We start from the raw sequence: 12,288 nt of genomic DNA on the forward strand, positions 1-12,288 counted from the left end.
TTTTTTTTTTTTTGTCTTTTTCCGTGTCCGGCAACGGTTCACAACCCTCAGTGTTGCCCCCGTACCGGACCGGGACCGGCAACGGGATCGCAACCCTCGGTGTTGCCCCCGCGCCTCGCTCAGCCAGTGAGCGGGAACCGGTCTGTATGTGGGATCCGAACCCTCGACGGGAGCACCGCCGCGCTTCCCAAGCGGCGCACTAGCGCAGTGCGCCACCGGGCTGGCCCCTCAATGTAATTTCTGTATAAGAGTTGTGGCCCTTGTGGAACAGCTTAATAATAAGACATGTACATTAGAAAATACCTCAGAAACTGGGCTGGCTGGGTAGCTCGCTTGGTTAGAACATGGTGTTGGTAACACCAAGGTTAAAGGTTCAGATCCCCTTACCAGCCTCCCAAAAAAAGGAAACTCCTTAGGAGATAGACATCAATTTAACAAATGTGAATTCTTTATCATTTAACCTATTGAATTAATAAAACTTTTTTCAGTATATATTAATACATACATAAATATGATGGTGACTTAACACTGTTGAGATTAAGAGATTATCAAAAATTTTCAAAAGGATGCATGCTAAATTGTTTCACAGCAGTTACCTTTAAGGAGTGGGTCTGGAGAAAGAGTGGATCTGTTCATTTGTTTCTTTACAGTGGCTCTATATTGTTCACATTTGTTAAAATTAAGTATGTGATAGGAAGCCTGTGTGTTGGTATGTATAGGGCCAGCCTTGCGTCACCCACAAGCTTGAGAGACTTAGCCATCCCCCCCAACCGCTGTTATACAAACTACCTGTGGGACTCCTGATCTGTGGTTGAGTAAACAGACTCCTGCTTATTCTTACTTATAAACTTGGCTGTTTCTTGGCTTGATACCAAGCACAGGGAAAAATAAAGTAGCATCAAAGTGGGGCTGTTTTCAGGTCCACATTGCTCCCCATCACCGATTTTGTGGTATGTGTCTGTCCGGTTCTAGTTCACTCCTGCAATGTGACTTTTGTGTTCTGAACCATTTTGTGTTCAGAACCATTTGCGTTCAGACAAAGAAAAACATAATTTTAACATACAGTACCAGCCAGCCACGAAAACAAAAACAAAAACAGAAACATATAAAAGGTGCTAGTTGGTACTTAAAATTGAGTTAGGTACTCTAGGCTGTTCACTTTGCTAGAAGACTATAGCATTTTATTTCTTGGTCATCAATGCAAATGAACCAAATCAGTGTGCTTTTCTTTTTTACTTTGGGGAAGTACTTTATTATTTTTTTTCTCAGATACCATGTCCTGAAAATATTGATGAATGTGACCCAGTTTCTACATGTGACTGCCTTTCTGCAGCAAGCACATGAGGTTCTGCAGAGCTTTGTGGAGCACCTGTGGACTTGTTATGTGTCATCTCATGCTCATAGCAAAGGAGTAAGTGAGAAGCTTGTCCTTTCTGTGGCAGCAAGGTATCAGATAAGAGAAGATAAAAGAGCTGGCTTAGATGTAAGTTCACTCTTGTTATTCAGAGGACTTAAAATGGTCCTAATAAGAGGTCTACATAAAGTACCATGAATGTTGAAGAAAAGTTGCATCTTATGTGGGGAATATTATCTTTTCTTTTATAGTTTCAATGGGGCTGTCTCTTGTAAAGAATAAAGGTCTGGGTCAGTAATGATGTAGCAAATTAAATGATCTATTGCTTGGATAGAGGCCTAGGAGTAGCTAGGGAGTCTGGTTCTTCCTAAAAGTTTTCTCCTATGCCTTCTCCCAACCCACTATCCTGTAAGTTCCATTTGAACCACAGACCATATCCTCTACACCTACTACAATACCTCACATATAAAGGCTATCCAAAAAGTGAATGAATGAATTTACAAATGATCTGATCCAAGAATCGTTATTAAAAGATTTTGGTACTGACCACCAGGTGGCTCTCATTTCCCCAAGTCTCAATGGCTTTTTCTGGAAGCTAGACACTTTTCGAGGACCTTAAGGCTTTTTATCTGTGAAAGATACTTGCCCAGAATAACATTACTGTATTAGTTTAGGACAGAGTCAGGGATAGAACCTAGCTAACAACATCAAAAATACCAGAACTATAAAGTTATATCTCTATTCCTTGAGGCACTGGCTCCAAGATCTTCAGTCTACAGCCTGACTATTCCTTTGAACAGGAACAAACTTCACATGAAGCCAAAAAATTCAAATCACCTATAAGCTTTCTAGTAAACCAGACAGAGCCTTAGCAGGGCTATGGAAGAACTAACTCGTCAGGGCAAATGCTTCCTGAGATCTCTGTCAGTTGGCAACATTTTTTCCCGTAACTGTTGTGATTTCCGCAGCGAATCTCAAGGTGTGGCCCTCGAACCAGCCGCGGGGTACTGACTGGGAACTTGTTAGAAATGCAACTTCTCAGGCTCTCTCCAAACCTGCTGCATCAGAAATTTACTAATCCATGTTTTAACAAGACCTCCAGGTAACTCCAACGCACGGTAAGAGGTTTTCTGTGCTAGCAAAACCTCAGATTTCCCCAGTGGGGGCACTACTAACGATACTTGAGGATTCCATTTGCAAACTTTTCTCGATTAGTTATTGTATTTTAGAGGTTTAAGTGGTGGTATGGGTAATTTGGCACAAAGGTTACAAGGTAAACACCATACATTCAAGGAATGCTCTGCTATACTTTGTTTTGTTTTCCTCTGGCAGAGATTCCCAATCCTTCATACCCTTCCCCTTCTTTATACCTTAAGATCCCACAGGTTACTAGTTCTCATCCCTGACTGCATTCTAGAGTGACCTGGGAGAGCTTAAAACGGCAAAACACATCATTTGTAAAGTGGGAATAACAATAATAATAAAAAAGGCAAAATACATGCATAAAAAACCTCTATGTCCCAAAGATTCAGACTCAGTTAGTCTGAGGTGGTGCTGGGGCATCAGTATTCAAAGGTCTCCAGGCAGTTCTGCAATCAGCATCAAGAATCACTGCCACAGATTGTAGAACTGGACAATCACAGGGAAACCACACATACTGTGAAAAATCACAGTATGTGTATGTGTGTGTTGTCTGTCTGCTGGAGAAGGTAATTATTTCAGAGCAAGAGCCTCTAATATAAAGAAAACATGGGGAGAACTAAAGGATTATCAAGCTATATAATTTAGTCTTCTCCAACCCCATCCCTCATTTTCAGAAAGGTGTAATTTGCATACCAGTTGCTGTGGATTGGATGTCCCCCCAAACTCATTGAAGCTTGTGCCCACTGTGACAGTATTAAGAGGGTGGGAAATCCTACTTTGGTAACTGAAAGGTGGGGCCTTGAGGAGGTGATTAGATTGTGAGGACCTTGCCCTAGTCAAAGGATTAATCCACTGATGGTTTAATGGTGATCATGGGTGTGGTTCTGATGGTTTTAAAAGAGCACATGAGAAACTCTCTGCTCTGCTGAAGCCATCCACCTTCTCACCATGTGATAACACTGTCACTAGAGTCACCACCAAAGAAGGCCCTCACCAGATGTTCCCTAGACTTTGGACTTCCCAGCCTCCAAAACTGTAAATAATATTGTTTCTTTACAAATTACCCAATTTCAGGTATTTCTGTTATAAGTAACAGGGATGGACTAATACACCAGTTTAGTTCAGTAGTTCTCAAAGGGTGATCCAGCATTCCCTAGGGGTTTCTGAGACACTTTCAGGAAGTCCAAGAGGTCAAAACTATGTTCATATTACTTGCCTTTTTCTACTTTCATTCTCTCAGCTTACAGTGGAGTTTCCAGTGGCTGAATAACATGGACGATGTCATTGCTCTGAGAGTGGATGGAACGTGTGTTTTTGTCTTGAAAATGTTCCGATTTCTAATATGATACGTATCTACAGATATAGTCCAGAAAGATAAAAACTCCTTGGAATATTCAGTAAATTTTAAATGCAAAGGGGTTCCTGAGACCAAGAAGTTTGGGAATCCCTCTCTGAACCTAGTTGACCTCAGTTTGGCCAGGCTCTATGGACACAATAACTTCATTTTCCTTTTAACATTAGGGCAAGAAAATACTGGCCTAACACCCTCCAAGCAGTCAGTTATGACGTAGATAAACGATGAGGGAACACCTGGGACATCAGTTTCTTTGGAGCCATTCCAAATGACAGAAAAAGTTAGGGGAAGCAAGTGGTCTGTCTGGTTTAAGGACCAACACATAAAACTAATTTCTAATTTTGATTTATTCTACAGATTGCTTACTAGAAAAGGGTTATGAGAAACCAGAAGTTCTAGAATGTGCAATGATTTTCAAGTCACTGCAAGTGGCAACTCTCCCAATTTCATACCCATTTGTGAACCCCAGCAGATCAATTTCCCTTCCCCATCACCACATAAGGTAATTCTTTAGAGACACCAGCACAAGACTGTCATTCGTTTTTCCGCATACTTTATTTGTTACAAACATACAGTTTTTTAAATATAGACTGTAAAACTCCATTTGCAAAAGTCTGCTATTGTAAGGAGTGTACACCAGCAGGAAGGATTCTTAAACTTTTTTCTCCATGAGTTTTTCTGTCAGTTTTGCTATTAGTGGTAAATATGGGACCCGCCATTTTACAGACCTATCTGAAGCTTCTGGCTGTACTCACATCGCTCTTTTGAAGCAGCCCTGCTCATCTTGAAATTGATCAGAATCTGAGCTTCAACCTACAGGCAGTGAGATCAACAGCCCATCTGGATTCTGCTTTTGAACAGTTTTCAGGAAGTGTGATTTCTGAATGGGTACTGCACTTCACGGATTTGTTTGAATTGCCCATGCAGCTCTATGTTTGTTAAAGTGCATTCTTCTTTTAAAAAATAAGCAAGAGGAATAATCTTTACTCTTTAACGAAGGTACTTAAAAAAATGAACTTTTTGGTCTCTCAGCAGATATTCCCAAATTGATCCTATCAGTTTGTTAAAGTGCATTCTTCTTTTAAAAAATAAGCAAGAGGAATAATCTTTACTCTTTAACCAAGGTACTTAAAAAAATGAACTTTTTGGTCTCTCAGCAGATATTCCCAAATTGATCCTATCACTACAAAATTTTAGTGTTCTATTTACAAACATTTATAGGGTTACAGGTAGAGGGGACCTTATAAAATTAAAGGTGCAGCTTCTCTTGAAGCAGAAATCAGTTTTACAAGTTTATACATAGGAACACACACTTGGTTTACAATGCACAAGCATATGGGTATTTACACAGAGATTGAAGACATCTCAAAAAACCCCTTTTAAAGTAATTTTCAACCTAAACTCTAATTGTACATTTAGATCAGGAAGCTGTCTCCTGTTATCAAGATTTGGTTTTAATTCATTCAAATTACTTCTGTAGATTCTCTACTGGCAGGACATCAGTCCCAATTCTGGAGTGAGGAATCTAGTCTAAGGAAGCCACTGGTAGATATGACTGGCAGTGAAGATTCCTACAGAATGAAAAGTGTGTTATCTGGAACTCTATCAGAAGATGGATGGATTTTAAAAAACGATCTTGGGGCTGGCCCGTGGCTCACCTGGGAGAGTGCAGTGCGGATACACCAAGGCCATGGGTTCGGATCCTATATGTTTGAAGCCCAAAAAAAAGGAAAAAAAAAAAAAAAAGATCTTGGAAAAACATCTGCATAAAGGTCCAAAAGGAAGAATAAATCCCTACTAATACAGTTGTTCCAGAACTTCAGAAAAAAGAAGTTCAAACACACTGATAATTTTAGTTACTATTCAAATATTGATAAGTCATCAACAAATAACTCAAATATCCTTGCCTGCTACCAAAATGTGCAAAACCATGGACTCTATAAGTAGGTCCTATACTGATTTAAAGTCAGTTTCTAGACTTTTTGCCCAATCTATTGTCTTTTAGGAATCCACAGAGCTTTTGTACATAAAGGTGACACGTGGGCTGGAAGAAAAGGATTTATGCCTAACATCTTATCAGTTTAAAATGAAACTCTCAAATTCCCAGAATACAAATGTGTTTAGTGATATAATCTTGTTCTTCAGTTTTCTTGGACTCTCCCTGCAGTTACATGTCTCTGAAAAAGAAACTTAAGAAGGGAAGAAATAAACCACTTTCCATTCTATTTCCAAATATAAACATTTTTCTAACCAGCCTGATCTTACAACACCGGGTTAACACTGCCGACAAAATATTTTGCCTTTAAGAAATAAGACATGGTCTAAATCAGTTTTCTTGAAAGAGCCGTTGAAGAGTTACCCAAGGTAGGGAAAAAAAGGATAAACTCCTGCCTTCTGCAATGTGTTACTGGACACTAAATAGTTTTATTGCTTTCTCTCTGATACTCTGGGCCCACATTTCGTTATACTAAAAAGATATAATCAGCCCTCTGTTATCCATGCCAATGCATATTAGATATAACATAGGGAAAATGAGGCTTCCTCTTAGACTCAAATTAAAAGTACATTTATATTTTCATCAAACTGTTATAACCATCTATGGGAAAAAAAATGAAGTTTTAGGTTCTAATAAAACTCTGCCCTCCCTTTAGCAGAAGTCCTACTGAGCAGTGAAACTACCAATATGGAATTTGCAGTTGTTTTAACATGGTTCTAACTATCCCAACTGGAATGTCTAATTCAAGAGGCATGAGTTAGATTTTCAAATGAAAGTAAAATATTGTGAATAGAGGAGATTGATGGCATATTCCCTATTTCATTAGGAAATATAAAATACATTCATAAAGGCTTCACTTGGATCAGAGGTACAGTTATCAATTGGGAATCACTAGGGTATTAAGTCTTCATGATGCAATTTCATTATTTTTTTCATTTTCCAAATTTAATTTTCAGTACTGACAACTGGACTACATTTGTTCAGGTAAAAGTCTGATAAATCCATCAGTAATAAAAGTACTTTAAGACTGAAGGCTGGGAAAAGTAACATTAAATAGCAAAGTCAGATATATCAATAGAACTCACCACTCAAGGATCCGGCTATCTCTTGAAAACTTCTGGGGGCTAACATTTGAAAATTAATGAGCTTGTTTTTCTAAGTTAAAAACTGGTGAAATGAAATTATAACATGCCATTTCCACCTTACGTATGCAATCTCAAATGGGGCAGATGACACGCACTTTTTTCTTTTTTGTCTATATTTTCTTAAGGTAAATGTGGTTCTTTTTTTCTTTTTTCTTTTCTACAAATTATCTCCCCCCCCCCAGCCACACCCACACACCCATTATCTAGTACATTGGGATTTGTAACTCTTTAGGAAGACAGCTAATTGATTTACAGTACTCTAAAACCAACCCTGAAAACTGATAATCTCATTCATTTACTATAACTTCAGTGCTGTTGTTGACAGAAAAGAAAAAGTTACCTTAAGGCTCAAGGGAAAGTAACATATTAAATTGTGAATGCAGCATTGTTTACTCTCCCATCCATTGGAAACTAGCAAAATGCATTCTGGATCAATAATACAAACTTTCTAACATTAGCAAAGATTTCTACTCTTCTTACAGACTTAGAACAATATTCATAAGCAGATTATTTAGGGGAGCCTGAGAAATGATGATCTACATCATACAAAGATTCCATGTATTTCATGATCAAAAAGTGCTTTATCTTTGAGAAAGATGTCAGGGTTAGAATGGAAATATACAATGTAAAGTCACTTGACACTTTTTCAAGTGAAGTACAAAGTGGAAAAGGAGCAAAACGATGGAGGCTCTGCTCTCTGAACAGGCCTTATGCATCTGACTTTTAGAGTGTACTAAATTAAACTTGTTTTAAGAATTAATAATAGTGGGATTTTATACCACTATATTCTAAAACCTGAGATTGGACATCAAAGCAGTCAACTTTATTATTCATCAGAGCAATTCTGATACTTCCTAAAAATAGAAGACAACTCAATCGAATCAAATTGGGTCAAAAACATTAACTTTCCCCAATCAAAAAGAAGACTGATCACGAACACTATACTAAGAGTGCTGCAGAAGCACAACTCTCAGCAAACGAGTCATTTTTACATAAGCGAAAAAGTCACTTCTCTCCTTCCCCTTCTCACTGATCAAGGCCACACTATTTTCAAATGAATATCTACTGAGAGATCAGTTGTGCATTGGACAAAGTACCATAACTGGGTTAAAAATGAAAACAAAATTTACAGTGAAGAATACTTATGTGCATGGCTTACACACTACAGCTTCTCCTTAATTTCAACTACCTTAACAGCAAGGTAGATTCAGTCACCTTGTGTAGCTTACATTCTACACCCCTGTAAAGCCAGTCAAGGTCACATTTAACAAAGCCTCAACAACTATAGTGCCTGAAGTGTGCAGCCGTTTACAGACCACTCAATATGAGGGCATTATAATAACCAGCCTCTTTTGCCCACAACCCTGCATTTTCAGATAAGACAGGATAATTGTTTTGTTTTGAGAAAACTGAAGCTTGAATCTCTTAAAAGACCTGCAATTTACTGCAAAGTGATTCAGAGGTAACAAAGGAAGCAGGAGATTAATGGCTGCCTGCACCAAAAGCCTCTCAGTCATTTTGCAGTAAATAATTATGAAAAGTGACGAGACAAGTAGCCATGTGTGCATCACAGCTACAGTCATTTATACCACCTACATGCCTCCAATAGTAACATAGGGTGTTTGGGTTCTTGGTTTGGTTTTCACTTTGATTTTTGGTGCCATACAGGTTTATGTTTTGTTTTGTGCAGCATACGCACTGAAATTTGCTGACTAGAACTGCTGTTCCACTTGCTGAAATAGTAGGGACAATAGAAACCAGAAAGGAGTAGTAGGATCTCTTCACAGATTTTTGCTCTTTTGATTCTGTTCCTAAAATTTGACTTCTCATCTCCGTAACTTTGGTAGTATTATTTGAAAAGGAGTTTTAGTTTCCTACTTCTCAGAATATGACTATTTTGATTAGCTGGGATGTTTGCCAAATTTAAAAACAAGCTCTAAATCATTCATAGTAGCAGCTGAAAAACAAGACAAAAAATATTGGTTGTTTCCCAAAGTCCGTACAATGCTATTATCTAACTGGAATTAACAAAGACCACTTCCTTTAATAAACTAATATTTATGAATGAATCTCTGTGCTTCGCAGATTTCTATTGTCCCTAGTGACTGGAATGAGGATCAGTGAAATACTACAATTAATCCACATCCTTCTGCAAATTTCCTGCAGTGGGAAAAGAGGCCATGAACCACCCCCTGCAGGAGATACAAACCTTAGAGATTGGTTAAGACTTAAAAACCCACCACTATGACATTTACCACTCAATCTTACATAGGCAGGTCAAAATTTTAATATAAATTACTTTTGCCAACACATAGCTTATGCATTCTTTGCTCCTTTTTTTGGAGGATTTTCAAATTGATATCTAAAGATTTACATATGATATATTACTGTTATATGGTCTAATGACTAAGAAAATTTCTCTGGTAACCAAAGCTGATGCCATATATGGTAGTGTTCTTGGCACATATTCTATATGCCTCAGACCCACTTCCACATTCTTTCTATTCAGCTAATTATAGCTTAGTAGCCACTGGTGAAGGATTGTGAAGACCCTGTCATTTCTACAGAATAGAAAGGCAAGGCTAGTTACTGCAATTCACCCAAAAAGAAAAGAAAAAAGAATAAACCAACCCCTTGAAAAGGAGAGGTACTGCACCTTTGCAAAATTGAACTGGCTCACTGCAGCTGAGCAACAGAACCACCACTGAAGCAAGAAAACAAGTTGGTCTATACAGGAATTTGTACATGGTTTGAAAATGAAAAAGTTACAGCAATCAACTAATAGCTGCAACCTTGATTTTCATTGCTGCCTCAGAGTTTTGAAACTTAAGCAGTTTCTGCAAACCTAATTAATGCTAGCTTCTCAGCTCCTTTACTAAAACTAGGAATTTGTTCTCCGCAGCAAAGAAATAAACACTCAAAACACATAGGTAAATACAGCAGGACATTATTGAAAACAGCTGCCTTGTAGTACAAAATACAGTACAAGTATACGGATGTCATTAAAACATCAAAAATACTATTGCTCCCATACAATTTAGGAAACATTCTTTGCAACGGAGAAAAATTTTAAAGAAAAGCTTTAAAAAAATCTGTTTAAAAATTCTACTGTGGATGATGAGTAGAGAAATAGTCTGAAAAGGGCACCAATGTTTGTGGCTCTCCCACTTTTTTTTTTAAATCTAAGATCAACAATATTCTGAATCATAGCCTATTTTTTTTTGCAACGGAGAAAAATTTTAAAGAAAAGCTTTAAAAAAATCTGTTTAAAAATTCTACTGTAGATGATGAGTAGAGAAATAGTCTGAAAAGGGCACCAATGTTTGTGGCTCTCCCACTTTTTTTTTTTAAATCTAAGATCAACAATATTCTGAATCATAGCCTATTTTTAAAAAAAGCCTAATTTTATATACACAATTATTTCCCTCCCTCTCAGCCACAAATACATGAAAACGACCTTTTTGTATATTACTTATTTCCCAATAAATACAAAAAGATTGTAGATTGAATAATACCAAAATAAGATAATAAAAAGGATATGCAATAAATTAAAAAGGCAGCTCAAATAAAGGGCAGGCATGCAGTTAAAAAAAAATACTAAGATTCTGGAGTTGGGGTTACTTGCCTCCTGGTTGAGAAGGTAAGGATATGCAATAAATTAAAAAGGCAGCTCAAATAAAGGGCAGGCATGCAGTTAAAAAAAAAATACTAAGATTCTGGAGTTGGGGTTACTTGCCTCCTGGTTGAGAAGGTGTCACACAAAGAATACCTGAAAACTTTGGAAAGAACATTAGCTCCCATTCAATTCAAAGTTACCTAGGTCTATGATATTTCTAGGAATACCTTTTGATGGGGGGTGGGATTAACTTGATTAGTAAAAATCCTTTCTACTGAAAATCCATTTAAAATATAGAAGAGGCGATCCTTGAAAACCCCAACTTTTATTCTTGAAAGACAGCTGGATAAGCTGACAAAAGCCAGTTTGTTGAAATTTCAAGATGGTATATAAAAATGCTTCCAGGATATAGTCAGCATATTCACGTTCACTTCAGTTCTATTCACAGATGGATTTCAACTTCCACCGGGTGCATTGCTTGAATCACTCATCCATCATTTGCCAACTTTGATTGTGAGGTACTGATACAATGAGTCAAGTTCTTAAAAATTTATTTTAAAATAAATGATGCTGGAATTCTGGACCTGAGGATCTTTAGTATTTGAACAAATCCACAGATTAAACTGAAGGTAAATTAAGACTTCAGTTTTGGTTATTTCCAACTTTTCTGTGAGGACATATATTCCATTAAAGCTCAGGCTTGTAGCCTCACTGTTCCTTTTGTAGGTAATCTTCAAGTTTTATGGTTTAAAATCCAGCCAACCGGTGGCTGTAACAGCCGAATTAGCCATAATTCACTGGCTCACATGGTGGAGCCACAGGGATCTGGCTCTCATTCGTATCTAAGCCATTTCTTGGTAACGACCTCCATATTTAGAGATCAGGGGAAGAACTTTAGTGAGCAGCAACCAACCCACTCAAAACAGTTTGCCTTGTGCTTTATGCCTGACTTTCTTCTTGTGCCTACCTCAGCAATCCCCAATATAAAACCGCTTTTATCTTTGAAAATATTTTTGCCAACTTTTAAACTATTTTAGTAATGGATTCCAGCTCAAGCGTTGATATCTGAATCCATGTGCATCCCGGAAAACAATTCTGCAAAGAAAAGACATGGCCTTGGTCCAAGTTCCATGCAAAACAAAAAAAAAAAAAAAAAAAAAAAAAAAAGGATCTAATTTGTTTCTGTATTCTCCGATGGCTTCTTGAATTATTTTGCCCTGTCCGTGATATTGAAAGTTGCATTCCTTTTTCACGAACTTGTACCCTCAGAACTGGGTAACTGCAAAGGCCTCTTTCCTCTCAATGATTCCATGAACACCTAGATCCAAAATGCTGATTTCAATGGAAGTGAAGGGGCAGACACTGCAACAGGGAGGCCTGGAGAAATCTTCAGACCTGATCACCCACGTACAACACAAATTCAACTGTTATCAATGGATTTGGGTAACTCAGTTGTTTCTTGGCCCAGAAATGCGAGGATCTATCCCCTCCATACTTACCCTGCTGGATGAAGGAACCTCAAATGGAAGAAAAGAGGTTGAGACTATTTGGGGCAGGTGAGGAGATGCTGTTGTCCTCTCTTTGCAGGTTGCTGTCAGTTCCTTGGAACTTTACTGCTTTTCTCTAATTGTCCGTGACTGTTCTCTTATGGTTGTTTCTCTTAACTATATTATTTTTCAC

Source organism: Galeopterus variegatus, unplaced genomic scaffold (assembly GCF_000696425.1).
Source record: "Galeopterus variegatus unplaced genomic scaffold, G_variegatus-3.0.2 Scaffold718, whole genome shotgun sequence".
NCBI classification, from domain to species: domain Eukaryota; kingdom Metazoa; phylum Chordata; class Mammalia; order Dermoptera; family Cynocephalidae; genus Galeopterus; species Galeopterus variegatus.